Source organism: Heptranchias perlo, chromosome 4 (assembly GCF_035084215.1).
Source record: "Heptranchias perlo isolate sHepPer1 chromosome 4, sHepPer1.hap1, whole genome shotgun sequence".
Classification (NCBI taxonomy): domain Eukaryota; kingdom Metazoa; phylum Chordata; class Chondrichthyes; order Hexanchiformes; family Hexanchidae; genus Heptranchias; species Heptranchias perlo.
This window is the reverse complement of record NC_090328.1, coordinates 27,920,824-27,948,649: the sequence shown is the minus strand read 5'-3', so window position 1 is coordinate 27,948,649 and position 27,826 is coordinate 27,920,824. Positions and strand designations below refer to the sequence as shown.

Here is a 27,826-nt window from a genome sequence, read left to right as displayed (position 1 = left end):
CTCACTGCCTTGAACCGAAAATCCCACACTTCCTCTTTTGACAGCTGCCTCAGCTCATTAACTGACCACAACAAGCAAGGTAAGTACTCTCAAGTGGAACCCCGCTGGCTTTAATTGCCTGCGGGATTCCCACCAGCGGGGCTTGCGCGCGCAGCCCCGCACGTCAGCGCGGTACCCGGAAGTGGCTGGGATTTCGGCGCAATCCGGTCTCGTGACCGGATATTGTGATTTTCGGGGCCACCCCGCTGGAAACACGATCCTAAAATCGAGCCCATAGAGTACAAAAGCAAGGAAGTCATGATGAACCTTTATAAAACAATGGTTCGGCCACAGCTGGAGTATTGTGTCCAGTTCTCTTTAGGAAAGATGTGAAGGCCTTAGAGAGGGTGCAAAAGAGATTTACTAGAATGATTCCAGGGATGAGGGACTTTAGTTACATGGATAGAATGGAGAAGCTGGGGTTGTTATCCTTGGAACAGAGAAGGTTGCGAGGAGATTTGATAGTATTCAAAATCATGAAGGGTCTAGACAGAATAGATAGAGAGAAACTGTTCCCAATGGCGGGAGGGTTAAGAACCAGCGGGCATAGATTTAAGGTGATTGGCAAAAGAACCAAAGGTGACATGAGGAAAAACTTTTTACACAGTGAGTGGTTAGGTTCTGGAATGCACTGCCCGAGGGGGTGGTGGAGGCAGATTCAATCATGGCCTTCAGAAGGGAACTGGATAAGTACCTGAAAGGAAAAAAATTGCAGGGCTACAGGGATAGGGAGAGGGAGTGGGACTAGCTGGATTGTTCTTGCATAGAGCCGGCACAGACTCGATGGGCCGAATGGCCTCCTTCCTTGCTGTAACCTTTCTATGATTTCCCTCATTTTTATCCCCCCATTCACTTCCCTCAAATCTTTGCAATTGGTCCAATTCAAAGACATCTCCACGGTTACCACCATCACACAGGTTCCAGATTCAATTTCAGAGCAATGGCTGGGCCTTAATAACTTGCCTCAGTACCCCAGCAGGGTTCCTGCCCTTGATCACTATTAAGCAACCTCTGATGGAAAATTCATGAATTGGGAGAAGACAGAATTGGGCTCAGTTGTGACGCCATTTCCTCTCTCCCAAAATCATACAGCCTTTTTCACTCATTGTTTAGACTCACTTAAATATGGTCACATGACCAAACTGGTGAATGGCTGCCAGCGCACATGTAACAATACACAAGCCTGAGATATCTTCTGGGAAGTAAGGGAAAAGAGGAAGGAAAAGTGAAAAGAAAGACCAGAAAATTAACTACATTAGGGGAGAAATTAGTTCTGACCCTCCCATGCCTGGTTTGGTTCTGTTTTCGTGACTGAGATTGGCCAAACTTGCCCTTTAGAGATGAAACTCATCATTTTCATACCAGACAACTTTGACCTAATGCCAATATAAATTAGCTCTAAATCAGCAGTGGGAACACAAAGTGCTGAATTTTGTTTGTTTTGAGTTTGGGGCTCCAGCATTGAAGACCAAAATGTCAGCTTTCATAGATTTACATACAATTTACAGCAAGAAACAAGCCATTCGGCCCAATTGGTCTATGTCAGTGTTAACGCTCCACATGAGCCTCCTCCCAACCTACTTCTTCTATCTCTATCAGCATACCCTCCTATTCCTTTCTCCCTCTTGTACTTATCTAGCTTCTCCTTAAATGTATCTATGCCATTCACCTCAACTACTCCTTGTGGTAGCGAGTTCCACATTCTAACCATTCTCTGGGTAAAGAACTTTCTCCTGAATTCTTTATTCATTTATCAATATTGAAATTCATTTGCCATTTACACACCCATTCTGCAAGTTTAATTATGTCTTCTTGTATTATTTTGTCACAGTCTTCCTCAGTATTAACTATACCCCCCCAATTTGGTGTCATCCGCAAATTTTGAAATTGTACTTCAGATTCCCGAGTCCAAATCGTTTATGTAAATTGTGAACAACAGTGGTCCCAGCATCGATCCTTGTGTAACACCACTTCCCACCTTCCGCCAGTCTGACTAACTACCTTTAACCCCTACTCTCTGTTTTCTGTTTTGTAGCCAGCTTGCTATCCATTCTGCTACTTGTCCTCTGACTCCACATGCTCTGACCTTCGTCATGAGTCTACAATGCGGTAGCTTATCGAGGGCCTTTTGAAAATCCAAATATATTACATCTGCTACATTACCCCTGTCTACACTTGCTGTTACAAACAATACAGAAAGAGAGACAGAAATGTGGGATTGCTGCTTTCTCATTGGTATTGGCATTTACACAAGAATCATATCCAACTTGCTCCAGGTTAATTTAGAATCATTAAAGTGAGCTGTACTGAACCAATCTGGGATTCCGCTCTACCTGAGCCACCCATACAAAACATCTGAACATGATCCAATATTTTCATGTCTTGTTTATGGCAAACAAATTCATTTGTTTTGTCATTTGCCCATGTGTTTCAAATACTCTGCGAAAAGTAGCTTAAATTTAACGTAATTTGAATTTAAATACTTAAGTGGAAAACAATTAACCATACCTCAGGAACTCAACACTGTACAGGCTATTGAAGTGCACTGTAACGCTGGGCAGTCAGTTGCCATCAGAGTCCACAGATCCGGTCACCACCTCAATTGATGTGATGCTCAACCTTTTTAAGAAAAAAAACATACACACACAATATCAGATCTTTGTTCTGATGAAAGGTCATTGACCTGAAATGTTAACTCTGTTTCTCTCTCCACAGATGATGTTGCCTGACCTACTGAGTATTTCCAACATTTTCTGTTTTTGTTTATGAGATCTTTGTACTCACTTTGAAAAATTCAAAGATGCCTTTGGTTGCCTCTGATCTGCCTGAACTGGTTAAGAGTCACCCCCATTCCAGGACTTACTTTCCTTCAAAACAAAATAATGTCTGGCAAAGAAGATTATGCGCAACTAAGCACATTGGGAGTTTCAGCCCAAGCCTCTGCTGATATTCACTGGTTGTCCTTAACGACAGAACAAGACCCTCCTGCATGACTTGCTACTTAGTTGTTTACATCAGACATAAAAAATGTGGCTGTAACATTTGTGTGCCAACCACATTTCCAATTAAAGAAACACTTAAGTCAATATAATATAAATCAAGCTGTTTCACCTAACCTTATGCAACACAGTTGAGATGTCTTAATTTGTCACGGGTATATTCTTCACAGCATGCCTCCCATATTTCTAGCAAAGGGAGCTGAACATGAACATATAATTAGATTTATTTTAATTAAAAAAACATTGGATTTGTATCTCATGCAATGTAATTTTATATATATTTTTCTTTAAAACCCTGATCAGACTAGCTCAGGGAGGAGGGAGGGACTTGGGGAAAGAGAGAGGGAGAGACGCAGAACTGAAAATATGAAATGGAAAAGAATGTGTGGTTTAGTGCTGTGGAATTTTGTGATGATCAGCGGGTTGAGACACGGGCAGTAATGCTGCGCTTTAAAGCAATTCAGCAAATATTAACCACTGCAAGACTGCAAAACATTTACAATCTATGTAATACTTCAAAGATATTCGATGTCTTTCTACACATTGATGTAAATCAACATACCTTCTGTGAATGTGTGTTAGAAGTACACAGAACCTTTGTAACGCTGATTAGAAATTCCTAGAATGCAAACTAATTTTTCTGGTCATGAAATTTCTCAAAAACAATACTCTCACATACATATAATGGGGTAAAGTTTCCTCTTTGGGCACAATCGGGAAATTGCGCCCAAAATGCACTTGAAATTGTGCTCATTAGGTTACAGTTCAAGTTTCCGCTAAGATTCATTTGCATCATCACAAACATAAAATCTTCCATGGACCAGCGCAATCAGGCAGCATAATAGATTGTAATTGTTTCTTTTCATTTCCTTTCCATTAAAAAGTATTCCTCGATGAATTTAAGAGTGGTAACCTAGAATCATAGAATTATTACAGCACAGAAGGAGGCCATTTGGCCCATCGAGCCCGTGCCGGTTCTTTGTAAGAGCAACCCAGTTATTCCCATTCCCCCGCTCTTTCCCCATACCTGGTGCCATTAAAAATGGGTTTAACACTAAAAATAAACATTTTTAATAAGAGTGTCCAGTCCCCCACCCGTGAGTAACATGATTTAAAATCACTGAAAATTACTTTAAAAAACTATACTGAACCATCGGCCACCAACTAGTGGGAATGATATAGAAGAGCAAATTTAGAGGGAAATTACAGAGAGGTGCAAGAACTATAGAGTAGTGATAATGGGGTCTTCAACTATCCTAATGTAGACTGGGAAAGTAATAGTGTAAAGGGCAAAGAGGGGGAGGAATTTCTGAAGTGTGCTCAGGAGAACTTTCTTGATCAGTATGTTTCCAGCCCATTGAGGAAGGAGGCATTGCTGGATCTGGTTCTGGGGAACGAGGTGGGTCAAGTGGAGCAAGTGTCAGCGGGGGAACATTTAGGGAACAGTGATCATAAAGTTTAGATTAGTTATGGAAAAGGACAAGGAGCAATCTAGAGTAAAAATACTTAATTAGAGGGTGGCCAATTTCAGTGGGTTGAGAGTGGACCTAGCCCAGGTAAATTGGAATTAAAGATTGGCAGGCAAAACTGTAATCGAACAATGGGCGGCCTTTAAAGAGGAGATGGTTGGGGTACAGTCTAGGTACATTCCCATGAGGGGGAAAGGTAGGGCAACCAAAGCCAGAGCTCCCTGGATGATGAAAGAGATAGAGAGTAAGATGAAGCAGAAAAAGGGGGCATATGACAGATATCAGGTTGATAACACAAGTGAGAACCAGGCTGAATATAGAAAGTACAGATGAGAAGTGAAAAGGGAAATAAAAGGGGCAATGAGAGAGTATCAGAGTAGACTGGCGGCAAACATAAAAGGAAATCCAAACATCTTCCATAGGCATATAAATAATAAACGGGTAGTAAGAGGAGGAGATCTACGCATGGAGACAGAGGGCATGGCTGAGGTAACAAACAAATACTTTGCATCTGTCTTTACCAAGGAAGAAGATGCTGCCAAAGTCATAATAAAAGAAGAGGTAGTTGAGATACTGGATGGACTACAAATTGATAAACAGGAGGTACTAGAAAGGCTCGCTGTACTTAAAGTAGATAAGTCACCTGGTCCGGATGGGATGCATCCTAGGTTGCTGAGGGAAGCAAGGGTGGAAATTGCAGAGGCTCTGGCCATAATCTTCCAATCATCCTTAGATACAGGAGTGGTGCCAGAGGACTAGAGAATTGCAAATGATATACCCTTGTTCAAAAAAGGGTGGTGTAAGGATAAACCCGGCAACTACCGGCCAGTCAATTTAACCTCGGTGATGGGGAAGCTTTTAGAAATGATAATCCGGGACAACATTAATAGTCACTTGGACAAGCGTGGATGAATAAAGGAAAGCCGGCATGGATTTGTTAAAGATAAATCATGTTTAACTAACTTGATTGTGTTTTCTTAATGAGGTAACAGAGAGTGTTGATGAGGGCAATGCGGTTGATGTTTTTTTTATTCATTCATGGGATGTGGGCGTCGCTGGCGAGGCCAGCATTTATTGCCCATCCCTAATTGCCCTCGAGAAGGTGGTGGTGAGCTGCCTTCTTGTACCGCTGCAGTCCGTGTGGTGAAGGTTCTCCCACAGTGCTGTTAGGAAGGGAGTTCCAGGATTTTGACCCAGCGACAATGAAGGAACGGCGATATATTTCCAAGTCGGGATGGTGTGTGACTTGGAGGGGAACGTGCAGGTGGTGTTGCTCCCATGTGCCTGCTGCTCTTGTCCTTCTAGCTGGTAGAGGTCGCGGGTTTGGGAGGTGCTGTCGAAGAAGCCTTGGCGAGTTGCTGCAGTGCATCCTGTGGATGGTACACACTGCAGCCACATTGCGCCGGTGGTGAAGGGAGTGAATGTTTAGGGTGGTGGATGGGGTGCCAATCAAGTGGGCTGCTTTATCTTGGATGGTGTCGAGCTTCTTGAGTGTTGTTGGAGCTGCACTCATCCAAGCAAGTGGAGAGTATTCCATCACACTCCTGACTTGTGCCTTGTAGATGGTGGAAAGGCTTTGGGGAGTCAGGAGGTGAGTCACTCGCCGCAGAATACCCAGCCTCTGACCTGCTCTCGTAGCCACAGTATTTATATGGCTGGTCCAGTTAAGTTTCTGGTCAATGGTGACCCCCAGGATGTTGATGGTGGGGGATTCAGCTCGGACTGCTTCATTATTTGAGGGATTGCGAATGGAACTGAACACTGTGCAGTCATCAGCAAACATCCCCATTTCTGACCTTATGATGGAGGGAAGGTCATTGATGAAGCAGCTGAAGATGATTGGGCCTAGGACACTGCCCTGAGGAACTCCTGCAGCAATGTCCTGGGGCTGAGATGATTGGCCTCCAACAACCACTACCATCTTCCTTTCTGCTAGGTATGACTCCAGCCACTGGAGAGTTTTCCCCCTGATTCCCATTGACTTCAATTTTACTAGGGCTCCTTGGTGCCACACTCTGTCAAATGCTGCCTTGATGTCAGGGCAGTCACTCTCAGCTCACCTCTGGAATTCAGCTCTTTTGTCCATGTTTGGACCAAGGCTGTAGTGAGGTCTGGAGCTGAGTGGTCCTGGCGGAACCCAAACTGAGCATCGGTAAGCAGGTTATTGGTGAGTAAGTGCCGCTTGATAGCACTGTCGACGACACCTTCCATCACTTTGTTGATGATTAAGAGTAGACTCATGGGGCGGTAATTGGCTGGATTGGATTTGTCCTGCTTTTTGTGGACAGGACATACCTGGACAATTTGCCACATTGTCGGGTAGATGCCAGTGTTGTAGCTGTACTGGAACAGCTTGGCTAGAGGCGCAGCTAGTTCTGGAGCACAAGTCTTCAGCACTACAGCTGGGATGTTGTCGGGGCCCATAGCCTTTGCTGTATCCAGTGCACTCAGCCGTTTCTTGATATCACGTGGAGTGAATCGAATTAGCCGAAGACTGGCTTCCGTGATGGTGGGGATATCGGGAGGAGGCAGAGATGGATCATCCACTCGGCACTTCTGGCTGAAGATGGTTGCAAACGCTTCAGCCTTGTCTTTTGCACTCACGTGCTGGACTCCGCCATCATTGAGGATGGGGATGTTTGCAGAGCCTCCTCCTCCCGTTAGTTGTTTAATTGTCCACCACCATTCACGACTGGATGTGGCAGGACTGCAGAGCTTTGATCTGATCCGTTGGTTGTGGAATCGCTTAGCTCTGTCTATCGCATGTTGCTTCTGCTGTTTAGCATGCATGTAGTCCTGAGTTGTAGCTTCACCAGGTTGGCACCTCATTTTTAGGTACGCCTGGTGCTGCTCCTGGCATGCTCTTCTACACTCCTCATTGAACCAGGGTTGATCTCCTGGCTTGTTGGTAATGGTAGAGTGAGGAATATGCCAGGCCATGAGGTTACAGATTGTGGTGGAATACAATTCTGCTGCTGCTGATGGCCCACAGTGCCTCATGGATGCCCAGTTTTGAGCTGCCAGATCTGTTCTGAATCTATCCCATTTAGCATGGTGGTAGTGCCACACAACACGTTGGATGGTGTCCTCAGTGCGAAGACGGGATTTCATCTCCACGAGGACTGTGCGGTGGGCACTCCTACCAATACTGTCGTGGACAGATGCATTTGCGACAGGTAGATTGGTGAGGACGAGGTCAAGTAAGTTTTTCCCTCGTGTTGGTTCGCTCACCACCTGCCGCAGGTCCAGTCTAGCAGCTATGTCCTTCAGGACTCGGCCAGCTCGGTCAGTAGTGGTGCTACCGAGCCACTCTTGGTGATGGGCATTGAAGTCCCCCACCCAGAGTACATTTTGTGCCCTTGCTACCCTCAGTGCTTCCTCCAAGTGGTGCTCAACATGGAGGAGGACTGGTTCATCAACTGAGGGAGGACGTTAGGTGGTAATCAGCAGGAGGTTTCCTTGCCCATGTTTGACCTGATGCCATGAGATTTCATGGGGTCCAGAGTCAATGTTGAGGACTCCCAGGGCCACTCCCTCTATGTTGTACATATGGACTTTCAAAAGGTGTTTGATAAAGTGCCACATAATAGGCTTGTCTGCAAAATTGAGGAAGGAGGAAGCCTCCGAAAGCTTGTGAATTTAAAATAAAATTGCTGGACTATAACTTGGTGTAGTAAAATTGTTTACAATTGTCAACCCCAGTCCATCACCGGCATCTCCACATCATGCAAAATTGAAGCCCATGGAATCCATGTAACTGAAGTCTATCACGGCTTTCAAAAAGGAATTGGATAAATATTTGAAGGGAAAAAATTTGCAGGGCTATGGGGAAAGAGTGGGGGAATGGGACTAACAGGGTTGCTCTTCCAAAGAGCCGGCCCGGGTTTGATGGGTTGAAAGGCCTCCTTCTGTGCTGTAACCATTCTGTGATTCTATGATTCATTTAATAGTTTCATTGGTGTACACTAATCAATTTCTTAGTAAATTACATTTTTTTTTGATCTGAAAAAACTTTTAAAAGGTGCCAACACGTCTAAGTAAGCAAACACAATTTAAAGAGCCTTCCGCAATCGGGGGAATCCCGCAATTTCGACCTGGGGGCGTGGCCAGTTTTGCGGGCAGAGCCTGATCCAGGCAAATTGAATCTTGAACCAGTGTAAAAGATCGCAGAAAACACGAATGTAAGTGTTTTTTGGGCATAACTCACATTTAAAATTCCCCGATCTTTTGCGCTGGTTGGGCCGATTCCGTCCAGATTGCTGTGATATTACTGGTGGAAACTTGAGCCCATGGTGTCAACAAAGATCGTTTGAAGCAGTCAGAATATGATAAGTACAGTGAGACATGTAACTCAATGCAGCATGAATCCTTTCTTTGTGAAAATGTGCTCAAAGCTTTAGTTTTCTTTTCCGATAATTGACTTTTTAAAAAATAGTACAAAGCTCCCTCAATAGCTCAGCGGCAAATGTGTGGAACTGAGCTGTACAAGTCAGGAAGGCCTTAGGTTTGATCCCTGGTCTTTGTTGATTTCACTGACCTTACCTAACTCCCCCAGTGATTAAGGCGGTGAGTAATTGAACCATACAGACCAAATGGTTCCAGATTAAATCTCTTGTCAGTGCTGAGATAGCTGATCTCAGCAGGGGAAGGAGAAGGGGAGATGGGGGGTGGCTGGGGGCTATAATTGGCCTCAGTGACACTGATTTAGGGAACGGAAAAAATCAGTGAGAGTTCCTGATTGCTATTCAGCAGTTCCTATTGGAAAGGGTTTGTGTGTGGATACTGGATGAGAACAGGTTCAGGCATCCTGCCAGACCACCATCAATTCCAGTCTTAGCTGGTTACCAGGAGGGAAGTGACAGTTGTTGTAAATTCTTCCTCCCTTTCCAACATGACCCTCGTCTTTTCTCAGCACATTCCTCACAGAGAGTAGCTGAGGTAAGGAAACCTCAGCCAAGTGAGGCCTTGAATCTCCTCGGGGCTGTGGATTTAAAAAGATCTATTCCTAACAAAGTAGCTTACAGTTGCTGATTGTGTTGGAAGGCACTCAGTGCTGAGTTGTTTATTCCTGATGCAGCAATAGGAGCAAAATGTGTTGGCCCCCCTATGGGGTGAGTTCCACACTCGATAACACGTTCCATTTGTTTCAGGAGATGTTTTGTCAATTGTTGCTTTTATGATGAATGTTCATCATGAAAGGAATAGTGCTCATGTTACATTGAATGTTTGCTGAGTACCAGGAGGTCATCAGTGGAAGGTGAAAGGGATGTGTGACAGACCAAATCATTTCTTGTGAGTGTGTAAGCCAATGGTACTGACAAATCAGCGCACGGACCATTTGCAGACAGTCTCCCATTCACAATGTGCCTCTCAGTACACTTTTTGCTCAATGTGCTTCTGAGCCTCCAATTGTACCCCAACTGACTCTGTCATGGTCACTGAGTTGTGGATCAGGACTGTTCCTTCTTACATAAAAATAGAAAATGTTGGAAATTTTGACCTGAAAATTCCACAGGGTTCTCCCAGATCTCCTGCCGTACCTTTGACAAATGGCATTAAACATTTACGCCGTTTCCCTGGGATTTCCGCAGATCTCCTGTCAAACTTATGTCAGATTGGGTGAAACCTCGCTGAATTTTAAGGCCTCTATCTCTTAATGTTCCCATTCCTCTTCAGGCCCTCTACCAAAAGGCATGGAATGTTATTAGATGGCTGGGCTATCCCAGCTTCCAAATAGCAAGTAATGGGCCCCTATTAAAATAGAGCACAGATGCTATAATTTTATTCTTTTCGTTCACTCCCTGCAAAATGCCTGATCTCCAACAGGTGAACAAGTCATAATGGCTGATTCAACTCAGGAGTTCATTGTGTGGGGAAATCGCAGGCACACCCCTGCTTTCATCCCTGTTTTTTTTTATTCGTTCATGGGATGTGGGCGTCGTTGGCAAAGCCAGCATTTATTGCCCATCCCTAATTGCCCTTGAGAAGGTGGTGGTGAGCTGCCTTCTTGAACCGCTGTAGTCCGTGTGGTGAAGGTTCTCCCACAGTGCTGTTAGGTAGGGAGCTCCTGGATTTTGACCCAGCGACGATGAAGGAACGGCGATATATTTCCAAGTCGGAATGGTGTGTGACTTGGAGGGGAACGTGCAGGTGGTGTTGTTCCCATGTGCCTGCTGCCCTTGTCCTTCTAGGTGGTAGAGGTCGCGGGTTTGGGAGGTGCTGTCGAAGAAGCCTTGGCAAGTTGCTGCAGTGCATCCTTTGGATGGTATACACTGCAGCCACTGTGCGCCAGTGGTGAAGGGAGTGAATGTTTAGGGTGGTGGATGGGGTGCCAATCAAGCCGGCTGCTTTGCCCTGGATGGTGTTGAGCTTCTTGAGTGTTGTTGGAGCTGCACTCATCCAGGCAAGTGGAGAGTATTCCATCACACTCCTGACTTGTGCCTTGTAGATGGTGGAAAGGCTTTGGGGAGTCAGGAGGTGAGTCACTCGCCACAGAATACCCAGCCTCAGACCTGCTCTTGTAGCCTAGTATTTATGTGGCTGGTCCAGTTAAGTTTCTGGTCAATGGTGACCCCCAGGATGTTGATGGAGGGGAATTCGGCGATGGTAATGCCATTGAATGTCAAGGGGAGGTTGTTAGGCTCTCTCTTGTTGGAGATGGTCATTGTCTGGCATTTGTCTGGCACGAATGTTACTTGCCACTTATCAGCCCAAGCCTGGATGTTGTCCAGGTCTTGCTGCACGCGGGCATGGACTGTTTCATCATTTGTGGGGTTGCGAATGGAACTGAACACTGTGCAATCATCAGCAAACATCCCCATTTCTGACCTTATGATAGAGAGGTCATTGATGAAGCAGCTGAAGATGGTTGGGCCTAGGACACTGCCCTGAGGAACTCCTGCAGCAATGTCCTTGGGCTGAGATGATTGGCCTGCAACAACCACTACCATCTTCCTTCGTGCTAGGTATGAATCCAACCACTGGAGAGTTTTCCCCCTGATACCCATTGACTTCAATTTTACTAGGGCTCCTTGGTGCCACACTCGGTCAAATGCTGCCTTGATGTCAAGGGCAGTCACTCTCAACTCATCTCTGGAATTCAGCTCTTTTGTCCATGTAATGAGGTGTGGACCAGAGAGGTCCTGGCGGAACCCAAACTGAGCATAGGTGAGCAGGTTATTGGTGAGTAAGTGCCACTTGATAGCACTGTCTACGACACCTTCCATCACTTTGCTGATGATTGAGAGTAGACTGATGGGTCAGTAATTGGCCGGATTGGATTTGTCCTGCTTTTTGTGGACAGGACATACCTGGGCAATTTTCCACTTTGTCGGGTAGATGCCAATGTTGTAGCTGTACTGGAACAGATTGGCTAGAAACGCGGCTAGTTCTGGAGCACAAGTCTTTAGCACTACAGCTGGGATGTTGTTGGGGCCCATAGCCTTTGCTGTATCCAGTGCACTCAGCTGTTTCTTGATATCACATGGGGTGAATCAAATTGGCTGAAGACTGGCTTCCATGATGGTGGGGATATCGGGAGGAGGCCGAGAAGAATCATCCACTTGGCCCTTCTGGCTGAAGATGGTTGCAAATGCTTCAGCCTTGTCTTTTGCACTCACGTGCTAGGCTCTGCCATCATTGAGGATGGGGATGTTCACGGAGCCTCCTCCTCCCGTTAGTTGTTTAATTGTCCACCTCCATTCACGACTGGATGTGGCAGGACTGCAGAGCTTTAATCTGATCCGTTGGTTGTGGAATCGCTTAGCTCTGTCTATAGCATGTTGCTTCCGCTGTTTAGCATGCATGTAGTCCTGAGTTGTAGCTTCACCAGGTTAGCACTACATTTTTAGGTACTCCTGGTGCTGCTCCTGGCATGCTCTGCTACACGCCTCATTGAACCAGGGTTGATCCCCAGCTTGTTTGTAATGGTAGAGTGAGGAATGTGCCTAGCCATGAGGTTACAGATTGTGCTGGAATACAATTCTGCTGCTGCTGATGGCCCACAGTGCCTCATGGATGCCCAGTTTTGAGCTGCTAGGTCTGTTCTGAATCTATCCCATTTAGCACTGTGGTAGTGCCACACAAAACATTGGATGGTGCCCTTTGTGTGAAGACGGGACTTCGTCTCCACAAGGACTGTGCGGTGGTCACTCCTAACAATACTGTCATGGACAGATACATCTGTGACAGGTAGATTGATGAGGATGAAGTCAAGTAGGTTTCTCCCTCATGTTGGTTCGCTCACCACCTGCCGCATGCCCAGTCTGGCAGCTATGTCTTTCAGGACTCAGCCAGCTCGGTCAGTAGTGGTGCTACCGAGCCACTCTTGGTGATTGATATTCAAGTCCCCCATCCAGAGTACATTCTGTGCCGTTGCTACCCTCAGTGCTTCCTCCATGTGGTGCTCAACATGGAGAAGGACTGATTCATCAGCTGAGGGAGGGCGGTAGGTGGTAATTAGCGGGGGGTTTCCTTGCCCATTTTTGACCTGATGCCATGAGATTTCATGGGGTCCGGAGTCAATGTTGAGGACTCCCAGGGCCACTCCCTCCTGACTATATACCACTGTACCTTCCAGTATTAAACAAAAAGGTTGCACACAATGAACCTTTTTATGTCCCAATCCTAAAGACGACCCAGAGATAGAAATGCTCAGGTCTCTACACTTCTTTTCCAGATTCCATTCATCTAAATCTTGTTCCAATGAGCATTTGTAGCACCTGAATCCATGAGTTTCCTGTTGTGAATGAAAAAAATCAGCTTCACACTGGTTAAAAATGGATACATGAACTCCTTGACAGATGCTGAAAGGAGAGTGGAAGTAGGGACTGTCTCTGGAACTTCCCTTTACCCATGCAGGTAAACTCACTTTTCAGTATATTTTACCAAGGATTTCTTCTTTAAAATTCTTCGAACTACACAGCAAGTCAGTCAGCATCTGAAAGAGAAAAGGCAGCTTAATATTTCGGGTTTGACTGAATGCTAATGGGAGAGGGGGTCGCATCTGAAATATTAATTTCCCTTTTTCTCTTTCAGATCGTGACTGGTCTATTTTGTATTTCCACCATTTTCTTTTCTAATTTCAGTTTTACAGCACTGGCGTGTTTCTCTTTATCATTTCTTTTTTTTAAAATCTAGTTTTGTTTGTTCTGTTTTGAATAAGCCTTTACCATCCTGTCCATGGTTTCCCTATTCCCAGCCCTACCCTTCAATCTCCTGGCTCTATCTTTGCATTCTTTTCCCATGATCTGTAGGCCCAAGGTCAGCTTACCAACACAGAGGCTATTGTAATAACAGCTGCTGTTGTCCCCACCACTACTATAGCATTATTCTGTTCAGTTTTTACCACAGTAACTGTGGACTGACACCTGCCAAATATAAGATCAACACTTTCATTCTTTACATTGAAGTTAATTTGCAAGTAATTTTTTTAAAAATGAAATCTAAATGATTGAGAAGTGTTACAGACCTATACATGACCTCGCAGTCGGGAACAGCTGGACGATAAGTCCTTTTAGCCTCAGTAAAAACAAAAGATGCCAATATGTTTTGTACACAGTGTCTGAGCTTTCATTCAGTGGATCTCAAAGGATAATCAGACCAAGGAAACACTGCATGGTCTAGTGGTTGAGTGTGTTTTATGTGTGAAGTATTTACTGGAAGTCCGCTGTTTAAGCAACTTTGTGCATATTTTTATGTCCTCTAAATGCAGATATGTGGCAAATCCTTTTAACCAAACATTAAGGATATGAACTGAATACATTAGGGATCATTTTTTTCCCCGTCTACTAAGACTTGGTGTTCAACCTGAGAAAACAAAATACTCCGCATTACAATTGTGCAGCGAGATCAGCTTAGCATTTTTCCTGCCTCCCATTGCTGTTGTGTTTTTAATAACACAACAGCGGGACAGCACACGGCACAGTGCATTGGAACTTTGCCATGCTGTCGTGGAGTATCAGGTCATGGGTTGTGACCACGATTCCCCACTCAGTGAAGTACTTGTTTCAGTTGTGCTTCTGAGTGGCACATCAAACGTAGGGAAAATTCAGAGGGCCTTTCACTTTGAGCCAATCTCATACAGGTGGAGCAAATGGAGAAGTGGATGGTAGCGGCAGGAAGACACATGTGCACGATAGTGTACAAATATTACTTCAGTGTTATCTTGGCAGCAGTGGGGAAATATTTACAATGTTGCTTATTCCTTGCCATTTCATCTAGCGGTTAAGAAGCGAGATAAATGCAAGGTAATGTGTTCAAAGTTGGTGCCTGGGAGGAGAAAGCAAGAGAAAGAAAGAAAAGAAAGAAAGACTTGCATTTATTTAGTACCTTTCATGACCATAGGACGTCCCAAAGCGCTTTACAGCCAATGAAGTACTTTTGAAGTGTAGTCACTGTTGTAATGCAGGAAACGCAGCAGCTGATTTGTGCACGAGAAGTTCCCGCAAACAGCAATGAGGTCATAGCCAGATCATCTGTTTTAGTGACGTTGGTTGAGGGATAAATATTGACCAGGACACCCGGGGGAACTCTCCTCAGTACTGCACTGAAATGTCAGCCTAGATTTTGTGCTCAAGTCACTGGAGTGGGACAGATAAGAGCGGCGAAAAGTCAATAACATTGACTGCAGGAGGCATGGCAGTTTAGCACCTGGAGCACCGATGTGCTACATCACCGCAGCAGAGGGACTCACACCACTGAGTTCTCAACACTCAGAGAGGACCAGATTCTGCAACTAAGAGGCAAGTCACCCATCCAGCCTCTTGGCTACAGGAGAAGGATGGTCTATGAAAAACTGGACCTGAAGAAAAAGGGTGCGGGGGGGCGGCATACCCTTTAGGGAGGAGAAGCTGCCACTCCAACCTGGTGTGGCCAACATGTGACTCTAATCCACACATGGTTAGCTCTTAATGCCATCTGAATTGGCAATAGCAAGCCACTCAGTTATACAATTGTTAGCAGGTGGGCCACCTTCTCAGGGCAATGAGAGATGGACAATAAATGCGGCCTTGCCAGCATTGCCCACATCTGAACAGGTGGATGGGAATTCAGTTTAACATCCCATCCAGAGGATGGCACCTCTGACTGCAAACACTCAGCAGTAATGGAAATATCATCAGTGTGCTCACAACCAGGGGTAGAGCTAGAAATGTAAAGTTTGTGCAACCCTTCCCTTCCCCTCCCAGACACCAACTTTGTACACATTATCTTGCATCTACCTCACTTCTTAACCTCTAAATGAAATGGCAAGGAATAAGCAACAAAGGAAAATATCTGCCCCACTACTGCCAAGATATCACTGAAGTAACATTTGTACACATTCGTGCACACCACATATGGCTTCCTGCTGCTACCATCTGCTTCTCCATTAGCTCCACCTGCCTTACTATCCAGTGCAGAGATCAATAATCCAGTTGCCTGAACATGAATAAAGGTACTAGAATAACAGGATTAATGAAAAACCACGCAGACATACAAAAAAGAAATTTCTTTTTATCTCATGCGAGCTGTTGAACAATTAAACTGTTTCTAGTTACTGTTTAGTCCATTAAAGTGACGATTGAGACAGCGCTCAGCTGCTTCAGGAGGGTGTAATCGGCGCACTTTCTGTCCTGCCCACGCTGCCATCTGGCTTTCATGTTAAGTCAGGAAAGGAAACTGGTGAAACTGAAACGGTTTGTGAGGAAAGTAACAGCAGCTGATGTGGTCTGCAGATATACTCAGTTGTTCAAACACATAGTTCTCAGTAGAACTTGTGAGAGATACCGTTACGCTGAGCAGAATCAGGTCAGTTTACACAGTAACACACTAGTCCAGGATAGACACACCAACACATTAATCTGAGATGTACACAGCAACAATACCTGGACTTCAAGTGTTAAATTACGAGGAGAGATCACACAAACTAGGGTTGTATTCCCTGGAATTTAGAAGAATAAGGGGTGATTTGATCAAAGTTTTCAAGATATTAAGGGGAACTGATAGGGTCGATAGAGAGAAACTATTTCTGCTGGTTGGGAAGTCTAGGACTAGGGGATATAGCCTAAAAATTAGAGCCAGGACCTTCAGGAGTGAAGTTAGGAAACACTTCTACATGCAAAGGGTGGTAGAAGTTTGGAACTCTCTTCCACAAACGGCAGTTGATGCTAGCTCAATTGTTCATTTTAAATCTGAGATTGATAGATTTTTGTTAATCAAAGGTATTAAGGGGTATGGGGTTAAGGCGGGTATGTGGAGTTAGGTCACAGATCAGCCACAATCTCATTGAATGGAGGAACAGGCTTGAGGGACTAAATGGCCTACTCACGTTCCTATGATCCTTTGTTCCTAACACACTAACCCATCATATACACAGCAACACACTAACCATTAATATTCAGAGTAACACACTAACCCAGGATGTACACAGCAACACAGTAACCCAGGATGTACATAGCAACACACCAACCCATCATTTACACAGCAACACGCTAACCATTAATATTCAGAGTAACACACTAATCCATCATATACACAGCAACACGCTAACCATTAATATTCAGAGTAACACACTAACCCAGGATGTACACAGCAACACAGTAACCCAGGATGTACATAGCAACACACCAACCCATCATATACACAGCAACACGCTAACCCATCATTTACAGAGCAACACACTAATCCATCATATACACAGCAACACAGTAACCCAGGATGTACATAGCAACACACCAACCCATCATATACACAGCAACACACTAACCATTAATATTCAGAGTAACACACTAACCCAGGATGTACACAGCAACACAGTAACCCAGGATGTACATAGCAACACACCAACCCATCATTTACACAGCAACACGCTAACCATTAATATTCAGAGTAACACACTAATCCATCATATACACAGCAACACGCTAACCATTAATATTCAGAGTAACACACTAACCCAGGATGTACACAGCAACACAGTAACCCAGGATGTACATAGCAACACACCAACCCATCATATACACAGCAACACGCTAACCCATCATTTACAGAGCAACACACTAATCCATCATATACACAGCAACACAGTAACCCAGGATGTACACAGCAACACACCAACCCATCATATACACAGCAACACGCTAACCATTAATATTCAGAGTAACCTACTAATCCATCATATACACAGCAACACACTAACCATTCATATACAGAGTAACACACTAACCCAGGATGTACACAGCAACACAGTAACCCAGGATGTACACAGCAACACACCAACCCATCATTTACACAGCAACACGCTAACCATTCATATACAGAGTAACACACTAACCCAGGATGTACACAGCAACACAGTAACCCAGGATGTACACAGCAACACACCAACCCATCATTTACACAGCAACACGCTAACCATTCATATACAGAGTAACACACTAACCCAGGATGTACACAGCAACACAGTAACCCAGGATGTACACAGCAACACACCAACCCATCATTTACACAGCAACACGCTAACCCATCATATACACAGCAACACACTAACCCAGGAAGTACACATCAACACACTACCCCAGGATGCACGCAGCAATACTCTAACCCACAATGTACACAGCAACACACTAACCCAGGGTGTATGCAGTGACAAACTAACCTAGGGTGTGCGCAGCAACACACTAACCCAGGATGTTCACAGCAACACACTAACCAATCATATATACAACAACACACTAATCCAGGACGTACACAGCAACACACTAACCAATCGTATATACAGCAACACACTAATCCAGGACGTACACAGCAACACACTAACCAATCGTATATACAGCAACACACTAATCCAGGATGTACTCAGCAGCACACTAACCCACCATATACACAGCAACACACTAACCCATCATATACACAGCAACACACTAACCGACCATATACACAGCAACACAGGATGTATACAGCAATGTATTAACCTCGAATGTACACAGTAACACACTAACCCATCATGTCCAAATGCACAATACATTCATCATGTACACAGCATATGCTGGTCCATCATATGCACACGCATGCACTTATCTATCATATACTTAGCATGTACTGATCCATCATGTTCACAGCACGCACTGATCTATTATCTACACACATGCCATGGCCCATCGTGTGCTCACCATGCACTGATCCATTATGTAGACAGCACGCAATAACCCATTGTACACACAGTAATACACACTAACCTATCAGAAAAACGGACAGATTCTGTCTGAGCATACGTCCAAAAACTGGCATTAACAGAGTCAGCTTAACACAAGTTCATGCACAGGTTCCCAGCACCCTTTGTGCTGGTGACCTACATTAAAGCACACCGGGTGCCTTGGATGCATTGCATGTCTCTATGTCCAAAAATACCGGGAGCGGGCACAGTCAATGGACTATCGGCCCCAATGTATTATTAGGATCATTGATTTAAGGGAGAGAGCAGTTGCAGAACCAAATATTTATACACTTTATTTCAATGTTTGCCTTTCAACCCGTTCTATCATCGGTCATATTTTCTATTCCCTCTACCGCTCCTGCTTCATTATATATATTCTCTAGGCTTTCAGCACTTATCGAATAGAATCATAGAAGTTTACAACATGGAAACAGGCCCTTCGGCCCAACATGTCCATGTCGCCCAGTTTATACCACTAAGCTAGTCCCAATTGCCTGCACTTGGCCCATATCCCTCTATACCCATCTTACCCATGTAACTGTCCAAATGCTTTTTAAAAGACAAAACTGTGCCCGCCTCTACTACTGCCTCTGGCAGCTCGTTCCAGACACTCACCACCCTTTGAGTGAAAAAATTGCCCCTCTGGACCCTTTTTTATCTCTCCCCTCTCACCTTAAATCTATGCCCCCTCGTTATAGACTCCCCCACCTTTGGGAAAAGATTTTGACTACCTACCTTATCTATGCCCCTCATTATTTTATAGACTTCTATAAGATCACCCCTAAACCTCCTACTCTCCAGGGAAAAAAGTCTCAGTCTATCCAACCTCTCCCTATAAGTCAAACCATCAAGTCCCGGTAGCATCCTAGTAAATCTTTTCTGCACTCTTTCTAGTTTAATAATATCCTTTCTATAATAGGGTGACCAGAACTGTACACAGTACTCCAAGTGTGGCCTTACTAATGTCTTGTACAACTTCAACAAGACATCCCAACTCCTGTATTCAATGTTCTGACCAATGAAACCAAGCATGCCGAATGCCTTCTTCACCACCCTATCCACCTGTGACTCCACTTTCAAGGAGCTATGAACCTGTACTCCTAGATCTCTTTGTTCTATAACTCTCCCCAACGCCTTACCATTAACGGAGTAGGTCCTGGCCCGATTCGATCTACCAAAATGCATCACCTCACATTTATCTAAATTAAACTCCATCTGCCATTCATCGGCCCACTGGCCCAATTTATCAAGATCCCGTTGCAATCCTAGATAACATTCTTCACTGTCCACAATGCCACCAATCTTGGTGTCATCTGCAAACTTACTAACCATGCCTCCTAAATTCTCATCCAAATCATTAATATAAATAAAAAATAACAGCGGACCCAGCACCGATCCCTGAGGCACACCGCTGGTCACAGGCCTCCAGTTTGAAAAACAACCCTCTACAACCACCCTCTGTCTTCTGTCGTCAATCCAATTTTGTATCCAATTGGCTACCTCACCTTGGATCCCATGAGATTTAACCTTATGTAACAACCTACATGCGGTACCATGTCAAAGGCTTTGCTGAAGTCCATGTAGACCACGTCTACTGCACAGCCCTCATCTATCTTCTTGGTTACCCCTTCAAAAAACTCAATCAAATTCGTGAGACATGATTTTCCTCTCACAAAACCATGCTGACTGTTCCTAATCAGTCCCTGCCTCTCCAAATGCCCGTAGATCCTGTCTCTCAGAATACCCTCTAACAACTTACCCACTGTAGTTCCCAGGCTTTTCCCTGCCGCCCTTCTTAAACAAAGGCACAACATTTGCTACCCTCCAATCTTCAGGCACCTCACCTGTAGCGGTGGATGATTCAAATATCTCTGCTCGGGGACCCGCAATTTCCTCCCTAACCTCCCATAACGTCCTGGGATACATTTCATCAGGTCCCGGAGATTTATCTACCTTGATGCGCGTTAAGACTTCCAGCACCTCCCTCTCTGTAATATGTACACTCCTCAAGACATCACTATTTATTTCCCCAAGTTCCCTAACATCCATGCCTTTCTCAACCGTAAATACCGATGTGAAATATTCATTTAGGATCTCACCCATCTCTTGTGGTTCCGCACATAGATGACCTTGTTGATCCTTAAGAGGCCCTACTCTCTCCCTAGTTACTCTTTTGCCCTTTATGTATTTGTAGAAGCTCTTTAGATTCTCCTTTGCCTTATCTGCCAAAGCAATCTCATGTCCCCTTTTTGCCCTCCTGATTTCTCTCTTAACTCTACTCCGGCAATCTCTATACTCTTCAAGGGATCCACTTGATCCCAGCTGCCTATGCATGTCATATGCCTCCTTCTTCTTTTTGACTAGGGCCACAATCTCCCGAGTCATCCAAGGTTCCCTACTTCTACCAGCCTTGCCCTTCACTTTATAAGGAATGTGCTTACCCTGAACCCTGGTTAACACACTTTTGAAAGCCTCCCACTTACCAGACATCCCTTTGCCTGCCAACAGACTCTCCCAATCAACTTCTGAAAGTTCCTGTCTAATACCATCAAAATTGGCCTTTCCCCAATTTAGAATTTTAACTTTTGGGCCAGACCTATCATTCTCCATAGCTATCTTAAAACTAATGGAATTATGATCACTGGTCCCAAAGTGATCCCTCACTAACACTTCTGTCACCTGCCCTTCCTTATTTCCCAAGAGGAGGTCAAGTTTTGCCCCCTCTCTAGTCGGGCCATCCACATACTGAATGAGAAATTCCTCCTGAATACACTCAACAAATTTCTCTCCATCCAAGCCCCTAATGCTATGGCTGTCCCAGTCAATGTTGGGAAAGTTAAAGTCCCCTACTATTACCATCCTATTTTTCTTGCAGCTGTCTGTAATCTCCTTACATATTTGCTCCTCAATTTCCCGTTGACTATTTGGGGGTCTGTAGTACAATCCTATCAAAGTGATCTCTCCCTTCCTATTTTTCAGTTCTACCCATATACACTCAGTGGGCGAACCCTCGGATATATCCCCTCTCACTACTGCCGTGATGTTCTCCCTAATCAAGAACGCAACTCCCCCTCCTCTCTTACCTCCTGCTCTATCTTTCCTATAGCATCTGTACCCTGGAACATTGAGCTGCCAGTCCTGCCCCTCCCTTAGCCATGTTTCAGTAATAGCTATAACATCCCAGTCCCATGTACCCATCCATGCCCTGAGTTCATCTGCCTTGCCCATCAGACTTCTTGCATTGAAATAAATACAGTTTAATCTAGACTTCCCTTGGTCTTTGCCCTGCTTTCTCAGACCATCTGTCCGGTCATGTTTTGTACACTTTCCCTTACTGCCTTTTGTTTCTGTCACCACTTTACTTCCCACTGACTTCCTGCATCGGTTCCCATCCCCCTGCCACATTAGTTTAAACCCTCCCCAACAGCACTAGCAAACACTCCCCCTAGGACATTGGTCCCAGTCCTGCCCAGATGCAGACCGTTCAATTTGTACTGGTCCCACCTCCCCCAGAACTAGCCCGTGGCACTGGTAGCAATCCTGAGATTACTACCTTTGAGGTCCTACTTTTTAGTTTAACTCCTAACTCCCTAAATTCAGCTTGTAGGACCTCATCCCTTAATGGTGGTAGCTCTCACTCACACTCCTTAGCATAGGCAAAATTACTGCACATGACACAGGCCATATAGTTTGAGGCACATAGAGCGATTTTACCCATGCTAAAGAACATGAGTTCACCTACAAAGCAGCAAGACTAAGCACGGCAGATATGTTGACAAACCTTGACGCTGCCCTCACTTTATTATTTGGAGTAACGGGCAATGTGTCGACTGCTAAGAGTTGCAGGAAACTAGTGACATTATAGCAAACTTTCCCACAAAGCCACTAATGTTTCTAAATTCATAAGTTCTATATTTATGAAAGAGACGGTATTCATCATTTAAGTAGCAGGGAAAATGAATCAATTAAGCTAAGTATATTTAATGTGCTACAGCAAATTTGATTAATTTTACAGGACCATTGTGCTACATCTGGCCAGTCCCAAAGTTCAAAAATATCATACTTTATACTCTCATAGTCCTAAACTGTATTTCACCAAAAAACTATTCAGCTCTCTTGAATTGACTGATACTATCCATTCCACACTTAGTGCAGCCTAGTCCACACTTTCACTAAACTGTGTGTGAAGTTGTGAAAAATAAACTGTTTTACCTTCTCCTGAGCTTGAGTCCACGCCCCTTGGTTACACAGCTTATGAAAGAGGTTCTTTACAAAAACACAAAAAACTCAGATTTATACAATATGTACAAATTATCCAAAGAAACTCAGTGACTAAGAGGAATTGAGTTCCTCAAACTTCTTTAAATAAAAACAAACTGACAAAACTATGAGTCTCCATTTAAATCTAATATATTAAAAATCTTACTATGTGCATACTTCCTGTGTCAACTTTTCCCCATTATAAATTCCTCTGTCCACAATTATAGTTGTAAACAATTTTACAACACCAAGTTATAGTCCAGCAATTTTATTTTAAATTCACAAGCTTTCGGAGGCTTCCCCCTTCGTCAGGTGAACGATGTGAGGCTTCGTCACCTGACGAAGGGGGAAGCCTCCGAAAGCTTGTGAATTTAAAATAAAATTGCTGGACTATAACTTGGTGTTGTAAAATTGTTTACAATTGTCAACCCCAGTCCATCACCAGCATCTCCACATCACAATTATAGTGGAAGCTGTCTCTATAAACGTGTCACATTATAATTACACCCTCCTACCAGTGGTGGCACTGTAGCACCGTAGTATCAGCTCCTCTGTCTGCACTGCAGAGAAACTGCAACCAACTGTACTTTTCCACTTCCCAATTTGTTATACGTTTTGTCAAAGTATTCTTTAAAAATATGGGCAGAAGGTATGGCTTTAAGAAGGGGACTGAATTATGTCTGCATGCTCTAGTCCAATTATTCGCTACCCTCTAATCTCTTTTGCCTGAAGACTGCACTTGGTTTTCACTTCCCATGTGCAATGCCGTGGGAAATCAACTGGTAAAGATTTATAATTCAAGGAAACAGGCACATAAACCCCAGATTAGAACAAGCAAGTCATTCTATTGAAAATGGAAAATATAAGAATAGAGTCCTTGCAAAGGGCAGAGATTTATAATATTTACCAGGCACCTACTGCTCCAGTACTTACTCATGGAAATACATAATCATCCTGCAAACTAAGTTGACTTGTTTGGGTCTGAACTATCAGTACATTATTAATCCTCAGAGACCACCACCCACTTAGAGGAAATATCTCATCTAAAACCTGCTTTATGTTAAACTTCGCCAGATGTAACAGAAGGACCACCAAGGACCAGTAAGTAGTGGTCTGTTTATACCAGAAGGTTTGAATGTCTTTCTATCGCTGATGATGAATCTAACACTCACTTGACATATGAGTAACCGGGACATATTTGTAGAACTTTTCATCCTGAGACCAATAAGAGAGTTGATATCTTAAAACAGGAAACTTCATATTAATATCAAAATCAATATTGGACAGAAATGATATCTAGTTTGAAAAATGCATGTATGAACTCATAAATGTAACATGCAGACACGTTTTCCTCTATATTTCAGATGTAGTAAAGTCTTTCTTTGTAAACTACATCTAGAGTGAATCTTCTCCCATGACTACAGTGCAATTGAAAAAAATACAACTGCACATTTTCACACAAACTACCTTCATTCTTCATCAAAGGTTCATAACAATTGTTGTACTTCCTAACCTTCACCAGATTACAGGTTTCTTTGCTCAGATGAACTGTAAGATATAACGTTGCTGTAATTTACTGGGTGGAAAAAGACCACCATACAAGTCAAAGGATTAGAATGTAAAATGGAATACTGTAATGTTACATTAAAGTCTTTAAAGAAAGAAAGAACTTGCATTTATATAGTGTCTTTCACGACCTCAGGATGTCCCAAAGCGCTTTCCAGCTTCTGAAATACTTTTTGAAGTGTAATCACTGACATAATGTAGGCAACGCGGCAGCCAATTCATACTCACAATATCGTCAACATTTTTTCAGTAATACAAAATTATGATTTTAAGTTTGCAGCCTGGCACCATTATGCTGCCAACTGATACATTTTTATCAGTTTTCAAAAAATAAACTTTTTCTGATCAATATACTTACTAATCCTTCCATGAAAAACCTTCAAGATTATTACACACTAGTGAAAGTCAATGCATCCACAGCATCCCAGAATTCCTGAAGGGGATTGGATTGAAGTCTAGTAACAATAGACCGAATGTACAGACAGGGCTCACTGTGCTCTGGAGCGCAACCTGTAAATTCTCCCCAGTCAATGCAAGATGGCAGTTCCCAAGTCACAAAGGAACAGATCCTGCTTCTCTGACAGAACACAGCAAGAGCTGACAACCCAGGACATCTCATTTATCATAACAAGCTCACAATTCTGAAGAAAATAATCCCTTTTCAATGGCTCTTGGGAGAAAGCAGAAACATCTTATTCATAGTGTTTGCTGTAGCAAGTACTCATTGGTAGTTGACAACTCTGCAATGAGCCCAGCTGGTCTGTCTTCTTTCCAGATTCTGTAGGGCTTCTACAATGCAGTTATATGCAAGATCTTGGATAGTGAATGTTAGCAACGGTGTGTCCACAGTACTCTCCAGTTGGTGTGTGTAAATGTCTGACTATCATTCTGCCAAAGCCGATGTGATTACCAGCTGCCACAAACCGTTATCCAGGGTCCATCAATCAGCCTTTAGCCAAGAACCAGCACAAACTTTCTGCCTCTCAGGTTACCTCTTCACGCCAATCCAGTCAGCTGAAAGTTTCCTTTTCACATCTGCTAATCAGATTGTTTCTGAGCTCCTTATAACAATTAAACCTATTTACGTGCAGCACCAAACTCTTAAGTCTAAATTCACTTACCCATTTATGGTCAGCTTTGCTTAGTAAAGCAGCCGGGAACCTTTCCCTTTCTCCACTGACCCAGCCTTGAATCGGGTTACTGGCTATGTGAACAAGTGCTCGATGATAACTAATCGCTGTTGTTGTGCCAATGAGTGCTGAGCAAATGTGTGACTATGCTGACAGTGCAACCACTGGAGCAGATGGTGAGAGTCAGAGTGGGAGTGAGAATACGGGCTAGGTTTAGTATAGTATCAACTTATTGTTAAGTCACTGAGGAACCGGGCTGATTTACTACATTTAGCACACAACAATAAACTCAAAAGAGGTAACAGGGACAACTGCCGTATGTTTTAATATATATCAAAATTTACAGAATTAACATAACTGTATCCTTCTATTCTGCAGAGTCATAATGAGGGGGGGAGAAGGGACTGAATAATAAGGTTGGCCTGGATTTTTAACTGCCAGTGGGTTTCTGGCAGGAAACCATGTTGGCGTGTTAATTTCCCGCCCGCTAGTGGCAGAATGAGACCCGGACAATTTTAATGGCTGGGCCTCATTTAAACCCCACCGGCCGATTTTCCACCTCTTCTGGGCGGGAATTCAGTTGGAAACAGCAGAAAATCACATGACCACTAGGCCGCCCGCCGACAGGAGGTAAGTGTTGGGATTGGCTGCCTGGCCATGCCGCAAAGGTCCTGCGATTGGGGGTGGGGAGGGCGAAGGGGCTGTCATGTCAGGAGAGGCCTCTGCTTCCCTTGTGGAGAGCTCCTCCGGACCCCAGAAGGAAAGTTGAAACAAAATGCAAAAACTTTCCTTTTGTGGCCTCTTCTGGTCCGATTTGCTTCCTCACTGGGTTGGCTTGGTGGGGAACTCATTCCTGTTCAAGTAAAATTTGCAGTGGGATCTGGATGATGTCATCAGTACCCGATATGGAAATGTTAGAAATAGGACCCCATCGGCCTTGAGCAGGTGTCCGTGCCACCTGCTCAGTTGAGCAGGTTAAAATTGTGATCGGTTGATTCTTAGTGGCTTTAGGGCCGGCAAATAACGTGGACGATTTCAACTGCCCACCGGCCCGGTTTCCGCCAGGCAGGTAGGGTTAAAATTGCCCCCTTTATTTAAAAAAAGAACATGTATTTTTAAACCCTCATGAATTTAATTCCTGCAAGCTTCATCTTTAACTGAACGATTTCTCATCGAGGAAAAGCTGGAGAAAACTGTCAGGATTTAGCATCTGAATCCAAAGGGCCGTCAGGAAATATTTAACAAAAATAAAAGCTCAAGAGAATCATTGTCGTATCCCTGGTATGCGATAGCAGCTCGCCAAGACATGCTCTGGTGATCACGCAGCTGTGGAAAGGTTAAACGAAATGAACTTTTTGACCCAATTTTTTGAGTCCAAAGTATTGGCTGCTAGCCACAGAAAATCACAGCCACAAAATCCCCAGCACCCGTGGAACGGCGTGCCCCAGCAGCAAGTCAACGCTTTCAGATGAGGAGAAAAATTGACATAAACAAACAAAAAGCAATACAGAGCGCACCTCAGCTAGCACCCTTTGGTATTTTGCTATGCTGCTATATACTGAGCTCAACAACAGCAATAGATACAAACTACCATCTCACAAAGCTTCAAGCCCCACTCATTTCGGCCAACAGTTTTCAGGCAAGCTGGCACAGACCCAATCACAAACCAGATCGTGCAGGGTCAAAGGGCAGGAAGATGATCCAAAAGTCAAGAGCCAAAGCTATTGTTAGAAGGACCTTTAAATCCTGCAGCAATTTCACTCACATTGTTTATTCTTCAAATAATAACATTTTGGCATTTTGTGGAGCATATTCCAAACATGTTCCTCAAAAATGACACTAACAAGATGTCTGGCCAAGGATTATTCATCAACTGTAATGGTCTCCATTTAAAATTGGTGGTCTGTTTTCGCAGTAGCAAAAAAAAGTTTTTGTTAATTTGCTCTTCAACATAACATTTATATACTGTATAAAAGCAGCAGCAGAATGACTGATAATAGTGCTGGACACGTCATAATGCTCATTTTGTTACTGAAAACATTGACTTATTTTGACTCTTAATTCTGTACCATTCAAATGCTGTAATAAAGAATCAGTTAACTGGGCAGGGCACTCCGACCATTGTTAGGGGCAGACTTGGCTAAAAAAAAGATCAGGAGATAGATATTA

At 43.9% G+C, this 27,826-nt stretch overlaps 1 protein-coding gene across 10 annotated transcripts in view; it reads right to left on the bottom strand.

Moving 5' to 3' along the window:
- The window catches only part of lhfpl2b (LHFPL tetraspan subfamily member 2b), a 177,395-nt gene that overhangs the window by 70,337 nt on the left and 79,232 nt on the right, over positions 1-27,826 (bottom strand). For 7 of the 10 annotated variants that reach the window (XM_067982663.1, XM_067982669.1, XM_067982670.1 and 4 more), the window contains one exon: positions 2,548-2,658. The gene's annotated coding sequence lies outside the window, so the exon portion shown is untranslated. Of the gene's footprint in view, positions 1-2,547; positions 2,659-2,823; positions 2,934-13,376; positions 13,447-25,648; positions 25,726-27,826 lie in introns of those variants that run through there. The other 3 variants (XM_067982672.1, XM_067982673.1, XM_067982671.1) reach the window with 3 other exon arrangements.